We start from the raw sequence: 19,076 nt of genomic DNA, 5'->3' as shown, positions 1-19,076 counted from the left end.
TTTGTTGAAGATTGGCACCTGAGCTAACTGTTGCCAATCTTCTTTTTTTTTCTGCTTTTTACACTCCAAATCCCCCCAATACATGGTTGTATATATTTTGGTTGTGGGTCCTTCTAGTTGTGGCATGTGGGATGCAGCCTCAACATGGCCTGACGAGTGATGCCATGTCCATGCCCAGGATCTGAACCAGCAAAACCCTGGGCTGCTGAAGCGGAATGTACGAACTTAACCACTTGGCCATGGGGCAAGCCCCTGCTCAAAACTTTTAATGATAAATTTGAACTTGCTTCTGTGAACATTACCATTTTGTATTAGGTTTCATGTTTGAAGTGGCTAATGATACTTTTGATTAAGACTCTTTGATAATAATCGTTCTGAATTCTTAAGAGAAGAATTATTTTTGTATTCTTATGAGAATTATTTTGCACAAATAGGTGATATAAAAATTTAAGCCATTTTACAACCATTCAAAAATGTATAACATTCCACATTATATGTAGAGTCCAACGTTCTTCCTATTTCATTATTAAATGTAATGATGAAATTTCTTGAGATAATATGAATGAATTTTGAATTTTATCATAGTGTTTTTACATCAAATTTTCCAAAGTAAAGATGAAACAATTTGCAGATGACCCATGTGATTGTTAAAGCAGTCACTTTACAGCTGGTTTGGATGTCACTAAAAGGTCACATCTACTGCAAAAGGATAGACATGTTTAATATATGTCAATGCAGAGATTTGGGTCTCCTTCCTGGATCTGCATGGACATCCTGCTCCAAATGCACATGCACGTCCACCTTATTTTGAGCCATATTGTCTGATTCTTGGGAACCTAGAAAATTCACTTTTTTAGTGCTCCTTGTCCGCAATGGCAGCAGTAGGATCTCAAAGCTGGCTGTAGAAGTAGATGTCCTTCTTGGCCAGAGCCAGAACATTGTGGGGTGAGCAGCATGTTCTGGATGGCCCTCATACACAGGACTGTGGTATGACCATGAGTCCCTTTTGCATTCAGGATGTCTTCTGAGAACCCCAGATAAAGCTTCCCACAGCTGCAAGGAACTGGGCTGTGGACTCCTGAAAACTCAGGCACTCCCTAGCTGCCCTGAAAGCTAGTGGAATCAGTATCTCACATTTAAATGTAATCCATTCTCAGTCTATCAAATGGACAGCACTTGGAAAGCTCTGCTCTGAGCAGGGGCTTTTGAACATTTAAAATCATGACCCACAGACCCACTCAGGATTAACTTACCCACTGCCATACACACTTGAAACAAATGTTTTAGAAATTATATTTACTCTTGCATTATGCAATCCATTCTACTATTTTCAATTCCAATCTATTTCAAAGTTCAAAACACTAGTTGTGATACACTGATTTTTACCATCTACTAAAGTGTTGTGATCTGCAGTGTGAAAAACACTACACTAAACCAGTAATGAAAGATGGATTCTACCCTGTGTCATAGTTGGGATGGACCTCAGACATCTCAGACTGGGAGGGACATTTACCAAAATAATAGCTGCAAGAGTCATGGTTGACTTTTATTTTCCTTTGGTCTTTCCAGTATCTTCTACACCTTCTAAAATAAAGAGTTATTTGACAATCAGTGCATTTCACTGTGTATCATTAATTTTCCTATCTCTGCTTAGTGAATTTGAACTTTATTCCTAATTTTTTTTCTCTCTTGAAATGTTGGCTAATTCCATGAAAATTATTTTTTTTTCCATTAAATGCTTTAATATCTGTTTGCTATTTTTTCATTCCAATGACATAAAACAGAATTTACTGGGAAAATTACCTTCTAGCAACAAAGCGGAACTTACCTGAACAAAGGCCAAATGTGAGCTGGTGGTCATTATGCCCACTCTACTGGATGACATTCCAGTGAAAGGCAGTATGGAAGAAATTAAATCCACATGCCATTGAAAGTAGAAAACTTTTGTCTTTATGGAGTAAAACGAAGAATCCATTTGGAATGAGTTATCTTATGTCTGCAGTGGGTCTTGCCAAATAAACTTTCCCCACAGAGTGTGTTTGCCAAGCAGGACATCATGGTTAATGAAGCCTTTTGGTTATTCCTCAACATTGAAAAAAAATGATACTCTCTGCCAAGTTGATGACTTTTTCTCTTTTGCTTTCTGACTTGGAAAAAGCTAAATTTAAATTTCTAGTGGTCAATATTCATACTGTATTATTAAGCAAAATAATTATGGCACAAAGCATCCATGCAATGAATGCAATTTTGAAAAAAATATACAAATGAATAGGAAAATGACCAGGAGGGACATTTACCAAAATAATGGCTGCAGTAAGAGTCATGAGCAATTTTTATTATTTTCTTCTTTGGGCTTTCCAGTATTTTTCACACCTTCTACCATAAACATTTAGTTATTTGGTAATCAAAAGACTGAAAGTAATTTGACTTTTTGACAAGCTTTTGACAATAATTTACTTATTCTTTTGACAAGATGTAATAAAATCACTAAAGATATAGCATAAGATAAAATCTTACAAATGATCCTAGACAAAGTTGAAAACATTTTATTTCTTTGCCTGTAAACTAAGTAATAAATAGTTTGAGACCAAAAGAAAGATGTGCTCTTATTTCTAATAGTTTCCAACTGTCTAACCTAATACCACAGACTTCTGTCTTCATAGTAATTGGGCCAATAAAGTCTAACACAATTTGAAGTTAGGATTTTATTAACTTCTACTTTCACAAGTCACTAATTCTTTAGTTGAACAATAAATAAGAAATATAGACTGAAAGAAGTTAAGATTAATTTTTTAACACACTTGCCAAAATATATGCATTGAAAAGAGCTTTATACTGTAAGTAATTACTTCTATTGCTATTGTCCAACGCTGTAAACTCTATCTTAGACACTTCCTGAGAGCAAGTTCATGACCCATACTTAAGCTCAAATGGTTTTACCAAGATTTTATCTACTATTTTATCAGTTAGACTTTGCTTTGAAAGATCTTTGGCAAGCTCTAAAACAAAGAAAAGCACATCTATGCTCAAAGGAGAAAGATTAGCTTCAGCCCCTTGCCTCTTCTCAAGTACTCCGTGTCTGTCGCCTGCTTCCAAGATTTGTGCCTTTGGGGAGGCTGTCGTCTTCCCTGAAATGCCTCTCCCCTTCTCTCTCTGTAAAAGTCTCACTTGTCCTTGGAGGCCTAGAACCTCCTGGTGAGAACTGGCTGTGAGCTTCTCTGTGCTGCTACAGCAAGTACTTCACACCTCAATTTTACCACCTATCTCCTTGGAGCATGTCTTCATGTATGGCTTCACTCTTCATATAGTTTATCGGTTTCTCAATGTTTGGTGCTTTATTCTACTTTGAATCTTTAGTGTCTGTCTGTCGAAATTCCTAGTTCATGGTAATTTATGACAATTATTTTTTTAAATAAGTTAAAAATAATATGAGGGTAATGAAACAAGAGGGTTATTATGCATGTATTGAGTAATAGAAATATCTTTTTTTTAATTGAAGTAAAATTGGTATATAACATCATCTAAATTTCAGGTGTACAACATTACAATTCAACATCTGTATGCATTACAAAGTGATCACCACTCAAAGTCTAGTTAGCATCCATCACCACACAATTGACCACTTTCACTGATTTCACCCACCCCCCAACTCCCTTCCCTTCTGCTAACCACCAAGGGATATATGATATAAGTTTGTTTTTGTTTTGTTTAACAGTTTGTTCATTTGTTTTGTTTTATTATGTTTTTAGATTCCATATATGAATGAAATCACAAGGTATTTGTTTTTCTCTGACTTATTTCACTTAGCATAATACTCCCGAAGTTCATCCATGTTATCACAAATAGCAAGACTTCATTCTTTTTTATGGCTGAGTAATATTCTATTGTATACATATACCGCCTCTTCTTTATCCATTCATTCGTTGATGGACACTTTGGTTCTTTCCACATCATTCCAAATAATGCTACAATGAATATGGGGGTGCATATATCTTTTCAAATTAGTATCTTTGTATTCTTCAGATAAATACCCAGAAGTACAGCAGCTGTATCATATGGTAGTTATATTTTTAATTTTTTGTGGAATCTCCATACTGTTTTCCATAGTGGTTATAACACTTTACATTCCTACCAAAAGTGTACAAGTTTGGAGAAATGATGTTTCTCCACATCCTTGCCAACACTTGTTATTTCTTGTCTGTTTGATAACAGCCATTCTAACAGGTGTGAGGTGATAGCTCATGGTGGTTTTTATTTGCATTTCCCTAATGATTAGTGATATTGAACATCTTTTCTTGTGTCTGTTGGCCATCTGTATGTCTTCTTTGGAAAAATATCTACTCAGATCCTCTGCCCAGTTTTTAATTGGGTTGTTTATTTTTTGCTGTTGGGTTATATGAGTTCTGTATATATTTTGGATATTAATCCCTTGTCAAATACATGATTAGCAAATATCTTCTCTCATTTAGTAGGTTGCCTATTCATTTTGTTCGTGATTTTCTTCACTGTGCTGAAGCTTTTTAGTTTGATGTAGTCCTATTTTTGTTTACTTTTGCTTTTGTTTCCCTTCCCTTCAGAGTCATATCTACAAAAACATACCTAAGACCAATGTCAAGACCAAGGAGCTTACCACTTATCTTTTCTTCTAGGAATTTTATGGTTTCAGGTCTTATATTCAAGTCTTTAATCCATCTTGAGTTAATTTTTGTGTATGGTGTAAGATAGTAGTCTGATTTCATTCTTTTGCATGTAGCTATCCAGTTTTTGCAAGAACACTTATTGAAGAGGCTATCTTTTTTCCCTTGTGTGTTCTTGGCTCCTTTGTCATAACTTACTTGTCTTTATATGTTTGGATTTATGTCTCAGCTCTCAATTCTGTTCCATTGATCAGTGTGTCTGTTTTTATGCCAATACCATACTGTTTTGATTACTATAGCTTTGTAGTATAGTTTCGAATCAGGGAGTGTGATAACTCCAACTTTGTTCTTTTTTTTCAAGATTGCTTTGCCTATTAGGGACGTTTGTGGTTTCACACAAATTTTAGAATTATTTATTATAGTTTGGGGAAAAATGCCATTGAAATTTTGATGGGAATTGCATTAAATTTATAGATTGCTTTGGGTAGTATGGACATTTTAACAATATTAATTCTTCTAATCCATGAACATGGAATATCATTCCACTTATGTCTTTTTCAATTTCTTTCATCAGTGTCTTATAGTTTTCACCTTCACCTCCTTGGTTAAATATATTTCTAGGTATCTTATTCTTCTTGATGCAATTGTAAATGGGATTTTCTTTTTTTTTCTTTTAAAGATTTTATTTTTTCCTTTTTCTCCCCAAAGCCCCCCAGTACATAGTTGTATATTCTTAGTTGTGGGTCCTTCTAGTTGTGGCATGTGGACACCGTCTCAGCATGGCTTGATGTGTGGTGCCACGTCTGTGCCCAGGATTCGAACAGACGAAATACTGGGCTGCCTGCAGTGGAGTGCGTGAACTTAACCACTCGGCCACAGGGCCGGCCCCGGGATTGTTTTCTTAATTTCTTTTTGATAGCTCCTTATTAGTATATAGGAATGCCACAAATTTCTGTGTATTGATTTTGTATCCTGCAAATTTCCTGAACTCGTTTATTAGTTCTAACAGTTTTTTGGTGGAGTCTTCAGGGTTTTCTATAGATAGGATTAAGTCATGTGCAAGTAGTGACAGTTTTATTTCCTCCTTTCTGATTTGGATGACTTTTATTTCTTTTTCTTGCCTAATTGATGTGGCTAGGACTTTCAATACTATGTTGAATAAAAGTGGCAAGAGTGGGCATCTTTGTCGTGTTCCTAATCTTAAAGGAAAAGCTTTCAGCTTTGTTTTCATTGAGAATGATATTAGCTGCAGGTTTGTCATATATGGCCTTTATTATGTTGAGGTATGTTCCCTCTATACCCACTTTGTTGAGAAGCTTTTATCATAAACAGATGTTGAATCTTGTTAAATGAATTTTCTAAATCTATTGAGATAATCATATGATTTTTATCCTTCATTTTGTTACTGTGGTGCATCACATTGATTGATTTGCAGATGTTGAACCATCCTTCCATCCTTGGAATAAATTCCACTTGATCTGGTTTTGGTATCAGGGTAATGCTGGCCACATAAAATAAGTTTGGAAGCCTCCCCTCCTCTTTGATTTTTTGGAAGAGTTTGAGAAGGATAGGTCTTAAGTCTGAATGTTTGGTAGAATTCACCAGGGAAGCCATCTGGTCCTGGTCTTTTGTTTTTTGGGAGGTTTTTGATTGCTGACTTAATCACCTTACTAGTAATCAGTCTATTCATATTTTCTCTTTCTTTATGATTCAGTCTTGGAAGATTGTATGTTTCTATGGATTTATCCATTTCTTCTAGGTTGTCCAATTTGTTGGCATATAATTGCTCACAGTAGTCTTTTATGATCCTTTGTATTTCTCTGGTATCAGTTGTAGCTTCTCTTTCCTTTCTGATTTTGCTAATTTGAGACCTCTCCCTTTTATTCTTGGTTAGTCTAGCTAAAGATTTGTCAATTTTGTTTCTCTTTTCAAAGTACTAGCTCTTAGTTTCACTGATGTTTTCTATTGTCTTTTTAGTCTCTATTTCATTTATTTCTGCTCCAATCTTTATTATTTAATTCCTTCTGCTAACTCTGGGCTTCCTTTGTTCTTCTTTTTCTAGTTTCTTCTGAAATGTTGCTTTGCTTATTTGAGATTTCTCTTGCCTTTTGAGATAGGTCTGGATTGCTATGAACTTTTGTCTTAGAGCTATTTTTTCTGCATTCCATAGGTTTTGGTATGTCATATTTCTGTTTTCATTTGTCTCTAGTTAATTTTTGATTTCCTCCTTCAGTTCTTTGATGACTCATTAGTTGTTTGGTAGCATGTTTAATCTCCACATTTTTGTGGTTTTTCCAGTTTTATTTTTGTTATTGATTTCTAGTTTCATAGCATTGTGGTTGGAGAAGATGCTTGAGATGATTTCAATCTTCTTGAATTTACTGAGACTTGTTTTGTGGCTAACATGTGATCTATGTCGGAAAATGTTGCGTGCACTTGAAAAGAATGTGTATTCTGCAGTTTGGGGATGAAATGTTCTGTATACATCTATTAAGTCTGTCTGGTTTCATGTGTCTTTTAAGGTCAATGTTTCTTTATTATTTTTCTGTCTGGATGATCTATCCTGTGATGTAAGTGGGGTGATAAAGTACCCTAATATTCTTATATTGCTGTCAGTTTCTCCCTTTAGGTCTATTAATATTTACTTGTGTATTTTGGTGCTCCTATATTGGGTGCATATATATTTATAAATGTTATATTTTATTGTTGGATTGAACCCTTTATCATTACATAATGACTTTATTTGTCTTTTATTACAGTCTTTTTTAAAAATCTATTTTGTCTGATATAAGTATAGCTACACCAGCTTTCTTTTAATTTCCATTTTCATGGAATATCTTCTCCATCTCTTCACTTTCAGCCTGTATCTATCCTTACTTCTGAAGTGAGTATCTTGTAGGCAGCATATAGATGGGTCTTGTTTTTTTAATTCATTCAGCCACTCTATGTCTTATGATTGGATAATTTAGTCCATTTACATTTAAAGCAATTATTGATAGGTATGTGCTTATTGCCATTTTGTTACTTGTTTTCTGGCTGTTTTTGTAGTTCCTCTCTGTTCCTTTCTTCTCTTGTGGTTTGATGGCTTTTTTTTAGTGTTAGTTTACATGCCTTTTTCATTTTCTTTTGTGTATTTATTATAAGATTTTGCTTTGTGGTTACTGTGACATTCACATATAATTTCCTATGTATAAAATGGTCTGTTTCAAGTTGATAACAACTAAATTTAAACACATCCCCAAACTTTATATTTTTACTCTTCCCCCTCACTTGTTTTATATTTTTGATGTTGTCTTTTACATCTTTCTATTTTATGCATCCCTTAACTAATTATTGTAGATTTAGCTAATTTTACTACTTTTATCTTTTAACCTTTGTATTTGCTTTATAAGTGATTGATCTACTACCTTTACTATACATTTACCTTTTCCAGTAAGATTTCTACTTTTGTATGTTTTCTTGTTATTAGTTAGTGCCATTTCTTTTCTGCTTAAAGAAGTTCCTAGAACATTTCTTGTAAGGCCAGTTTAGTGGCGATGAACATCTTTAGCTTTTTCTTATCTGGAAAACTCTTAATCTCTCCTTCAATTGTGAATGGTAACATTGCCAGGTAGAGAAGTCTCACTCGGACGTTTTTTCCTTTCAGTTACTTTAAATATGTCATGCCACTCTCTTCTGGTCTGCAAAGTTAGTGCTGAAAAATCTGCTGATGGCCTTATGGGGTTTCTTTCATACATAATTGTTTTTCTCTTGCTGCTTTTAAGATTCTCTCCTTATCTTTTACTCTTGCTATTTTAATTATAATCTGTCTTTCTGTGTAGCTTTTTGAGTTCATCCTATTTGGAACTTTCTGGTCTTCTCAGACCTCGATGTTGTTTCCTTCCCTGACTAGGGAATTTTTTAGCCATTATTTCCTCAAATAAGTTTTCTGGTCCTTTCTCTCTCTCTCTCTTCTCCTTCTTGGACCCCTATAATGTGAATGTTATTCTGCTTGATGTTGTCCTAAAGGTCCCTTAAGGTATCTTCACTTTTTAAAATTCTTTTATCTTTTTGCCGCTCTGACTGGGTAAGTTCCACTGCTTTGTCTTCTGGCTCACTGATCTGCTCTTCTGCTTCATCCAGTTTGTTGTTGAACCCCTCGAGTGCATTGTTCACTTCAGTTACTGCATTCTTCAGCTCTGAAACTTCTGTTTGGAACTTTTATATTTTCTATCTCTGTGTTGAAGATCTCACTGTGTTCATCCATTCTTCTCCTGAATTCAGTGAGCATCTTTATGACCATTAGCTTGAACTCTTTATCAGGTAGATTGCTTGTCTCCATTTCAATAATGTCTTTTTCTGAGGTTTTGTCTTGTTCTTTCACTTGGAACATATTCTTCTATCTCCTCATTTTTGCCTGACTCTCTGTTTGTTTCTATGTGTTATGCAAATTGACTACTTCTCCCAGTCTTGAAGGAGTGGCTTTGTGTAGGAGATGCTGGTGTGGCCTAGAAGGGCTATCCTCTCTGGCCTCCAGGGCTAGGTGCTCAAGGGACATCCCCTGTGTGGACTGTGCATGCTAGCCTGCTGTGGTGGGGTCACAGTCATGGCATGAGGGTGGATGGGCTCTCAGTGGGGCACTCCCACTCGCTGGCTCTAGCAGGTTACAGGGAGAGTTCCAAAATGGTGGCTGCCAGCACTGGCAATGGTGGCTTTAGCAAGGTAGAATGAGACTGTAAAAATGGCACCCACCAACGTCTCTGTCCCTGGAGAGAGTCCCAACAGTTTCCTACCTTTCCAGCAGAGACTTTAAGATTAGTAAGTGTGTCTCCTTTACATATGGTCTAGAAGCTTTTCAGACAAGGGTTTTTGTGCTGGGTACTGCACAAGTGAGTCCATGTGTGAGCCCTTTAAAAGTGAGTTCTCTGTTTCCTACAGTTCTATGGTTTTCCTCGATGTAATTCTTGTTTGTTTTTAAAGCCAGATATTTAGGGGGCTGGTCTCTCCTGTGCAGGATGGAAGGGTTGGGTTGCCTGATGTGGATCGAAACCCCCTTGCTTCTCAGGGAAAAGTTCTGTGTTTTTGAGATCCCTCCCGATCATGGATTGCTGCATGTGGGGTGGTTTTTCTTTTTTCTTTGGTGATATTGGATCTCTGCCTCTCCTTCCCATCTTGATGCTGCTCTGCTGTCCTTTATTGCTAAAACTGTTTACCCAGTTTGCAGGCCTTTTTCAGAGGAAATTATTCCACATGTAGTCATACATTTGTTGTGTCTGTGGGAGGAGATGAGTTCAGGATCCTCCTATGCCACCATCTTGAACCCCTTCTCCTAGAAATATTTTTGAATAAATATGTAACATTCAAGTTTACTATCTTCAAAAGATACAATACTCATGAGAATGTTTACATTTAAAAATATTAGTTAAAAAATTTAGTTTTATGTTTAAATTTCTTCTTTATGCATGTCTGCTCTGGGCACAGCACTGTCCAGTGTATCATGGGACAAAATTTAGTTCCTATGCCCAAGGAACTTATAAAGTAGTTTAAGAAGTTAGTAATTGTTCACGTGAAAATAATATTGCATTTGTTAAATGCCGATGAGCATCAATAATAAATGCTGTAACTTGTTCACAGGATAGAAAGTCCAACTTAGTGAAAGATAAGTCAGAGAAAGGTTCTCCAAAACAGGGGGCACAATTTGACTCCTACAGCCTAAAGTATGGGTAAGATTTGATTTGTGTGTGTAAGTGTGTGTGTGTGTGTGTGTGTGTGTGTAAGGGTGAGCCTTCCTTTTAAGCATAGGGAGCATGAGCCATGTGTCTTGCTAGATCCTGAAGGAGATGAACCACTCCACACCACAGTTCTGGTGGCTGACCTGTTGTGCATGCTCAGACAAGAGTGAGGAGCCAGGTCCTTGTTGACACATGTACATTCTTCCTATCTGTTCTTGCTAAAGTATTATCACCCATAGTCATGAAAAAGGGGAATCCCTAACGAGTTTTGAGAGAAATATAGAAAATTTATCCTGTTTCTTAGAGAAAGACGGATGTTCAGAAGGTGTATACAAAAGATAGAAAGGTAGAGACCCAAGACATACAAACTTGAAATGCTGTGCAGAGCAACTCTACTTGAGATGGACGTGCAACTAGGAAAAAGGCCATGTCAGGAGAAAAGAAATGCTCTTGGTAGTAGACTCTTTCCCCCTCCCGCTTCCCTAAAATAGTGATCCTCAAAGAAGATTCCATGCTCTGGAGACATCCCTGCTTCAAAGGAGGTTGGGCTTCAGAGGAGCTGAGGGAGCGTGGATGACAGAGAAAGGCAGCTGGCTAGAAGATAGCTGTTCATTCTACTTTTAGAACGGAGAGTGGTGAATGTTTCAAGACACACAGGGGAGGGCGATGGATGAGACACAGACAAACTTAGCTCTTTGCCAAGTGACTCTGGGTGAGCTGGGATGATGTTCAGTGTGGGAAGCTGAGAGATTGTTTGACTCACCAGCGCTCTTTGTCGACCTCAGCTATGTTTAATGATACTTTGGCTTGTTAACCTTTTTGTAAATAATTCTGCTCTAAGAACTTCCAAGGAGATCTTGTAGGACAAGGAGTCACAATGACCTGTGTTCCCATCTGGCTTTACCAGGTAATCTTCATAGGTCACTTAATCTTCCTGAGCCTCAGTTTCTCCTCATTTAAAAAGTAGAGATTACATATACCTCCTACAGTCATTGTGATGGTTAGAGGAAATGTACTCAAAATGCCTACTGTTGGTCTTGGCACATAGAGGCACACAATACATGGTAGAGAATAATGACAGTGAAGATGATAATAATAATGCCATCAAGTGGGTAATGTAAGGCTGTTGATGATAGTCTATTTTTCAAGGGCTGTGGACTTTGAGTTGGTGAAATGTGCCCTTCCACAAAGAATCTCAGGCCTTATGAGTCAGAGGTCCCTCAGCATCAGAGCTCTGTCATGCACTTTCTCTTCTGTAGCACATGGCAGACTTGTGGGCTCCAAATGGCAGAACTGTGGTGGGCAGTCAGGAGTTGTTCAGTGGCACTCTCCTGCCTCCTTATATGCTTAGGCTGTGGTTCAGCTGTTCAGAGGGCATATGCCCATGTCTGAGAGGAAATATAAAAATGTCTTCTCACTCATCTAACTTCTACGTGCACCTCCCACATTAAGGAAGAAGTTAAATAGTCATATGTGGCTGCTCCATGGGTGGCTGCCTCCCACACTCAGAGTTCAGAGCTGAAGGAGCAGATTCTGCCCCGCCTTTCACTGAAGTTGAGTCATCTTCTTACATTTATTTGCACATAGGAATTTAGAGCCTCTGCAGGCTTTGCAAATGATTTCCCTTCACTTCAGAAACAATTTGAATTTCAGATATATTAAAAGTTCACCTCTTAAGTAAGACAATGCTCTATTGCTGACAGAAGAACACATTCCTTCACCAGTTCATGCTCTTTGTAAATGTTGCGGGTATCCAGGAAGGCAATGGATTAAAATATTTCTTAAAAAATACTGAAACCAAAATAAACATTGAATATGCTCTGTTGATATAACATACATATGGATCAAAGTTCCAATGAGATTTGCTGACATTTGCACATTAATGAAATTATATTATTTTTATATTTAGAAGAAACTTAAGCCATCATATATGTACCAGGCAAGGCTAGGGAAGAGGACTGAGCAGTTGGGACAGGTGGATATAATATCACCAGTTAGGGGCTGGCTCTGTGGCCTACTGGTTAAGTTTGCACATTCCACTTCCACGGCCCGGAGTTCGCAGGTTGGGATCCCGGGCATAGACCTAGCACCTTTGGCCAAGCCCTGCTGTGATGTCGTCCAATATAAAAAATGGAGGAAGTTCGGCATGATGTTAGCTCAGCGTCCATCTTCCTCACACAAAACAAAACAAAAACCCCACCAGTTACTTTTGAATCTAAACTGGCCAGAGTAGAGGTCTTTTTAAATAATTGGTCTCTCTTTTGTTTGTTTATGTATTTTTAAATTCCATTTATGTTTTGAATAAGAAAAACATTCACAAGGTTTAGTATTCAAAACTTATAAAAGTTATACAGTGAAAATATTTCCTTCACAACCCCTCTCTTCAGTGTCCCATGTTCCCTTTCTTGTGTATTCTTCCAGTTATGTTTTTTGTGTATATAAGAAAATGTTTGTTTATCTGTATAATTTTGTTGACATTGCCAAAGCTCTCACCATAGAGGTTGTACCAATTTGCACTACCACCAGCAAAGTATGAAAGTTCCTCTTTCTCCACATCCTTGTCAAATTTACTTGACTCCTCTGCCAGCCAGCATAGAATTTTGTCTTTGTGGTTCTCTCACTAGTGGGCCCCTACTTAACCCCCACACAGCAAATTTTACCCAGATCTTCCTTCTAGAAGTATTGTGTCTTTCCTGATACTTTCACCCCTTTAGGATATTTTTATGTAGTAGAAAAAGACTAGTTTTTGAAATCAGAGCTATTTTAAACTTTAAAACAGTAGAGCACATTTAAGAACCTGTACTCTGGAGGCAAGTTGCATGGATTTGATCCAAGCTCCAGTACTTACTAGTTGTGTGGGCTTAGGATAGTTATTTCACCTCTTTGAACCTCAATTCCTTCATGTAAAATGGGGAAAATAACTTGCCTTGCTGACATGGTGTTAGGAATAAATGAGACAATGCATATAAAGTGCCTGGAACTTGGAAGAGGCATAAAAGACAATTGTATGCAATTATTCGTAAATCTGTGCCATGTGCCATTCAGTGAAGCAGATGCTATTTATTAATAGACTTAGGTTAAATGTTAATGGCAATACATAAGGCTCACATTTTAAAGGGAAACTTTTGTCCTTGAATACAAAAGACTGTACAATGAAGAATCAGGGTAGTAGAGAAAACAAACAAACACACACTGACTTTGGGGTCACTTTATATTTATTGGTGGTGGAAAAGCCAGAAAAACATGTTGATGAAGCAAAGCTAAGTTTATTAGACTTACTGCCATAAAGGGGGACACTATGTAAGATTGTTTCTTAGTAATGTTTCAATAGGGGAAAGTCAGGGAATGATATTTTATAGGGATCTGGGGGCCTGGGCTGGGTACTTTTACCAGTTGGGATTGGACAGCATTTATGACATAGTGCTTTGCATTGGTAGACATAGTGAGGTAAGGATCTTGAAGTAAGCATTAATGTGTGGGCTAGTAGTTTTGATAAGTTAACTATTTTCATTGGTTTACAGTCCCACCTCCCAGGAATAAATATTTCCTAGAACAAATAGCTGTTATTTTTGCCTGGGCCCAATTATTGTTTAGGAAGTTGGAAATTGTTTAAGAAATTAGGACCTTTGGGAAATTGGAAGAATGTTTGGTCCCAGAATTGTCTAAGGGACAGGAAAGTATGCTTTGTCTCAGAATTGGTTAGCACAGGAAACTATGTTGGTTTCAGTTCTCAATCCCAACTTTGCTGCAAATAAGACATGTAATTTAGGGCAAGACACTCAGTATGCCACATACTTGTTCCCTCTTCAACACCTGAAAAACCATGTGGAAGCTCCGTCTTTGGAAGAAGATGAGATTTAGGGCAGGGAGGCCAAATGCAGAGCATTCTGGGTCCTGGAGGAAATGAGAAGAGTAAACAAGACCACATAATTTGAGTGGAGATCCAGAAACAGTGCTGCGCATTAAAATGGAGATTTTGAAGAGGAGATAAATGAAGAAGTGAGGAGCCTATGGACAGGCCACGTGTCAGAAACAGGGTGGAATCAGGTGAGAGAGACAGTTGGGGACAGCAGTTCAGAACCAAAGACTGAATGCAGAGTCTGTGCTGGGCCCACCTTTTTCATGCTGCCATTCTAATACTTTGGAGACCGCTTTGGTGGTTCAAGAAGCCATTCAGCCTGGATACAACCTCAAGCCTCATTTCACTCATCTGAACAATGGGTACAAAAGGACTTGACCCACCTAACCAGCAATTGTTGAAGAGATCAAATAAGACAGGAAGCAGAACATGCTTTACATATTGTAATATTGTCTTAACCTAAGATATGGATACTAACGTTTTAATTCTGCATCACCATGATAAGGGAGAGGTTTCAAAATTAGGAAATTTGTTTTGTATGCATTGGGCAACATCATAGAGGCAGCTCCTTTCCTAATCATACATAAGTCTGATCCAGGTTGTAGAATAGAGTACAAAAATGGGGAAAGATAGAAATTCTTTGCTGTACATCAGGCAATGCATGGTTGAGAAAACAAGCAGACAGATGGCCAAAATATTTCCTGAAATGGATACTACTTAATTTGGTTAAGTGTTACCCTCCTCCATCAGGGATAATAATTTATTACAATAAATTCTGATTCAAATAATATTCCTTGAAAATCTACCATACACATTACAGCACTGCATGCTTTCACATTCATTAGCTCATTAAATTCTTACAACTGTATGTGAGGTAGGCACGATTGTCATTTGTCTGAAAGAGTATCTTGAAATGTTTGCTTGGACGGCGATATTTCAATTGCTGAGATTCACTGCCAGGAACTGTACGTGATGTTTTATTCTGTCTGAAAACATTTTCCTCATGTTATGTAGTCACAGGGTTAATGTCATGCCCTGGACTTGGTTCATGGAGCAGCAAATGGCAGAACTGAACTGAGATCAACTGTGGAGCATTTGACAATTTACTTTAAAATAATGATCTCAGACTCTAAAGGGAAATGGTCTCAGATATAAACAATTTTGCTTGGTGAAGGCCAAGGACAAGATAATGTTTATTCAGTTACTTTTGGTCCTCCGGAGTGTAAAGATAGATGATCGAGAGAAAGGGAAGCGACATTCAGACAGGTCAGCATTCCCCAGATCCTGGCAAGAGTGTAGCTTTATCTTTTTTCTCATATCTCCAGCAGTACTTAAATAAATAAAAGTGTATCTAGTTAGTACTCTAAGCAATTTCAATAAAAAGAGGACAGTCACATTGACAGGGCCCAATATAGGAATTTTCTTGTATTAATGGGTACCTAAATGTGGCCAGTTGCGGATGGCTTAGTACTATTACCTTTTTGTGGTTCTAAAGGATTAATAATGTTACACCCCTTGTACCCCAGTCCAAAGTGTGTGTATGTGGAAAAAGAGGGAAAAATCTTTTACGATTCTTTTCTTACACAGATAAGGCATTAGCCATACTGCACTTTTTGGAAATCAGCATTTTGGAAATGAAAATGGGTAAGAATTTTAACTCCATGTTTTTTGAAGGAGAGTCCTGCTAATTTGGCTACTATTAAGGGCTAGTGCTCTGGTGTATTCTGTATCTGAATTGTATTTGGTGTATTCTGCATTCGAATTTGGTATATTCTGTATATGAACTGTGAACCTAGCTAAGTTACCACATTAACTTATATATGTGTTTTCTATTTTCTCTTCTAAAATTTCACTCCTGTTAAATGCTACTACAGTAGTGTTTCCCAAAGCATATTCCATGATCCAAAATAGATGCTGCATGGGAAAAGGGGGTCCCTGAATAAATACTAGTGAAAAATTGGGTTAAATGCAGTTGAACAGTTTCTTCACTGCAAAATTACCCAAAATGTGTTTTATGTTTACCTGTATTTTAAGTCTCCAAGAGTAGGGAATTATGTGCAGTCTTTCAAATACTTTTTGACCTAAGAAATTTGTCCTCTGAACCCCTAACAGAATTTCTTGAGGCATCATTGTCTGTGAGTCATGTTTCCACTTCAAGAAATGTTGCTATAAAACAAAAGTCAGCTGAATAATTCCAATTTTGGGTGCTCTGTTTAATTTTGTAGAAATAATAGCTTGTTTTCTTAGCACTTGAAAAAAATTACTAGTGACTTTTATGTGCACTGTATTATAGGCTTAGTTTTAAATGTTGCTGTTTCAAAGGCTGTTCCTTCCTATCTTCTGGAATTATCCTAAGTTTCCTCCAGATGGAGGTGGTGCCTTGGCTATTTCTTCATGACTTATGTTATCGGGATAGAAAAGAAAGTATCTCATATTTCTACCCAATGATTGTTTTTCCTATAAATCAGAAGACTTTATTGAAATATGTTTGCTTATAAAAGCTTATGTTAATGGAAATATTATGCATAATACATAGATTATGATACAATTAAAGACTAACAACTACAAAAGGTAAGTATCTTTCATTAAAAATCTTAAACTCTACTTAAAGTAACTCTGATTTTTTTTTTTTTGAGGAAGACTGGCCCCAAACTAACATCCATGGCCTATCCTCCTCTTGGTTTTTTTTGCTGAGGAAGATTGTCCCTGAGCTAGCATCCATGCCCATCTTCCTCTACTTTATATGTGGGACGCCTGCTACAGCATGGCTTGATAAGTGATGTGTAGATCCGTGCCCAGAAACTGAACCAGCAAACCCTGGGGTACCAAAGTGGAGCACGTGAACTTAATCACTACACCACGGGGCCAGACCAGACTGACTTTGATTTTGATTCCTGAACTTAGGGGGTTGAATTAATTCTTTTCTCTGGACCTTTCCAGATCAATGCATAATTTGAGGAATCAATGATTGACTGGATGGAAGTGCTGACTTCATAAGAAATCTAGCCTGCCTCTGTCTTTCCTGGTTGAAAAGAGTCTAATTAGATAGAAAAGAGAATATACAAATCATAAGAGAGCACATAAGTGAATACATAACATTTGAACACATTTCAAACCTTGGATAAATGAGCATTTTTGAATGAACAATATACTCACCAAAACAAACTCAAGAAGAAATAGAAATATGAATGAAACAATTCCTGGAAAAGAAATTAATTTACTGGTCAAAAATGTCCTTATAAAAAGAGTTTTGGTCCAGGAAGTTTTATAAGTGAATTTTGCTAGCACTTTAAGAAATGGGTATTTCCTCTTTTGGAAAAGGGAAATAGTTGAAGAGATACCTAGCATATTTGATTAGGTTAGTATAGTATGATAACAAAATTAATTAAGGACAATACATGAAAATAAAATTACAGTGCAATATTATTTGTGAACATAGATGCAGAAATCCTAAATAAAATATTAGCAAAAAACTGTAGAAGCTTAAACGAAATGAACAAAAATTAAAATAGGATTTATGCCAGAAATGGAAGCCTAGCTCACGGTCACAAAAATTTATTAACCTGATCCACCACATTTAGAGATTAAAGGAAAAATTATTCAGTAATTTTCTTTTTTTATTGAAATATAATTGACATGTAGCATTCTATTAGTTTCAATATACAACATAATGATCCAATATCTGTATATATTGTTAAATGATCACCACAATAAGTCTAGTTAACATCCATCACCTTACATAGTTACAAGTTTTTTTTCTTCTGATGAGAACTTTTAACATCTACTCTCTTAGCAACTTTCAAATAAGCAATACAGTATTATTAACTCCTGTAGTCAGCATGCTGTACATGACGTCCCATGACATTCATTTTATAACTGGAAGTTTTTAACTGTCAACCACCTTCGCCCATTTTGCCCCCTCCCACCCAGCCTCTCCCTCTGGCAGCCATTACTCTGTTCTCTATAGCCATGAACCCAGTTTTTTTTTTTTCTTCAGATTCCACGTATAAGTGAGATCATATAGCATTTGTCTTTCTCTGTCTGACTTATTTCACTTAGCACAACGCCCTCAAGATCCAACCATGTTGTCGCAAATGGCAAGATTTCCTTGTTTTTTATGGCTGGATTCCATTGGTTATACATACCACATCTTTATTCATCCATTGATGGACACTTCGGTTGTTTCTATGCTTGGTTATTGTAAATAATGCTGCAATGGGCATAGGGTGCATATATCGTTTCGAATTGATGTTTTCGTTTTCTTCAGATAACAGAAGTGAAATTGCTGTACTATTTGGTAGTTCCATTTTTAATTTTTTGAGGACTCTCCGTACTGTTTTCCATAGTAGCTGCACCAACTTACATTCCCATCAATAGTGCACAGGGGTTTCTTTCTCCATACCCTCAGCAACACTTGTTATTTCTTGTCTTTTGGACAATAGCTATTCTAACAGGTGTGAGGTGATACCTCATTATGGTTTTGATTTGCATTTCCCTGATGATTTAGTGATGTTGAGCACCTTTTCCTGCAGCTGTTGGTCATCTGTATGCCTTTTTTGGAAAAATTTCTATTCAGATCCTTTGTCCATTTTTTAATTGGGTTGTTTGTTTTTACTATTTCTTTCTTTCTTTTCTTTCTTTCTTTTTTTAATGCTTTTTGGTGAGGACGTTTGACCTTGAGCTAACATGTGCTGACAATCTTTCTCTTTTTTTTTTCTCCCCAAAGCCACAGTACATTGGTATATATCCTAGTTGTAAGTCATTCTAGTTCTTCTATGTGGGATGCTGCCACAGCAAGGCTTGATGAACCGTGTGTAAGTCTGTGCCCAGGATCTGAACCCGTGAACTCCAGGCCACTGAAGCAGAGTG

Source organism: Equus caballus, chromosome 20 (assembly GCF_041296265.1).
Source record: "Equus caballus isolate H_3958 breed thoroughbred chromosome 20, TB-T2T, whole genome shotgun sequence".
NCBI lineage: Eukaryota > Metazoa > Chordata > Mammalia > Perissodactyla > Equidae > Equus > Equus caballus.
The sequence above is the reverse complement of the archived record's forward strand: the minus strand, read 5'-3'. Positions refer to the sequence as shown.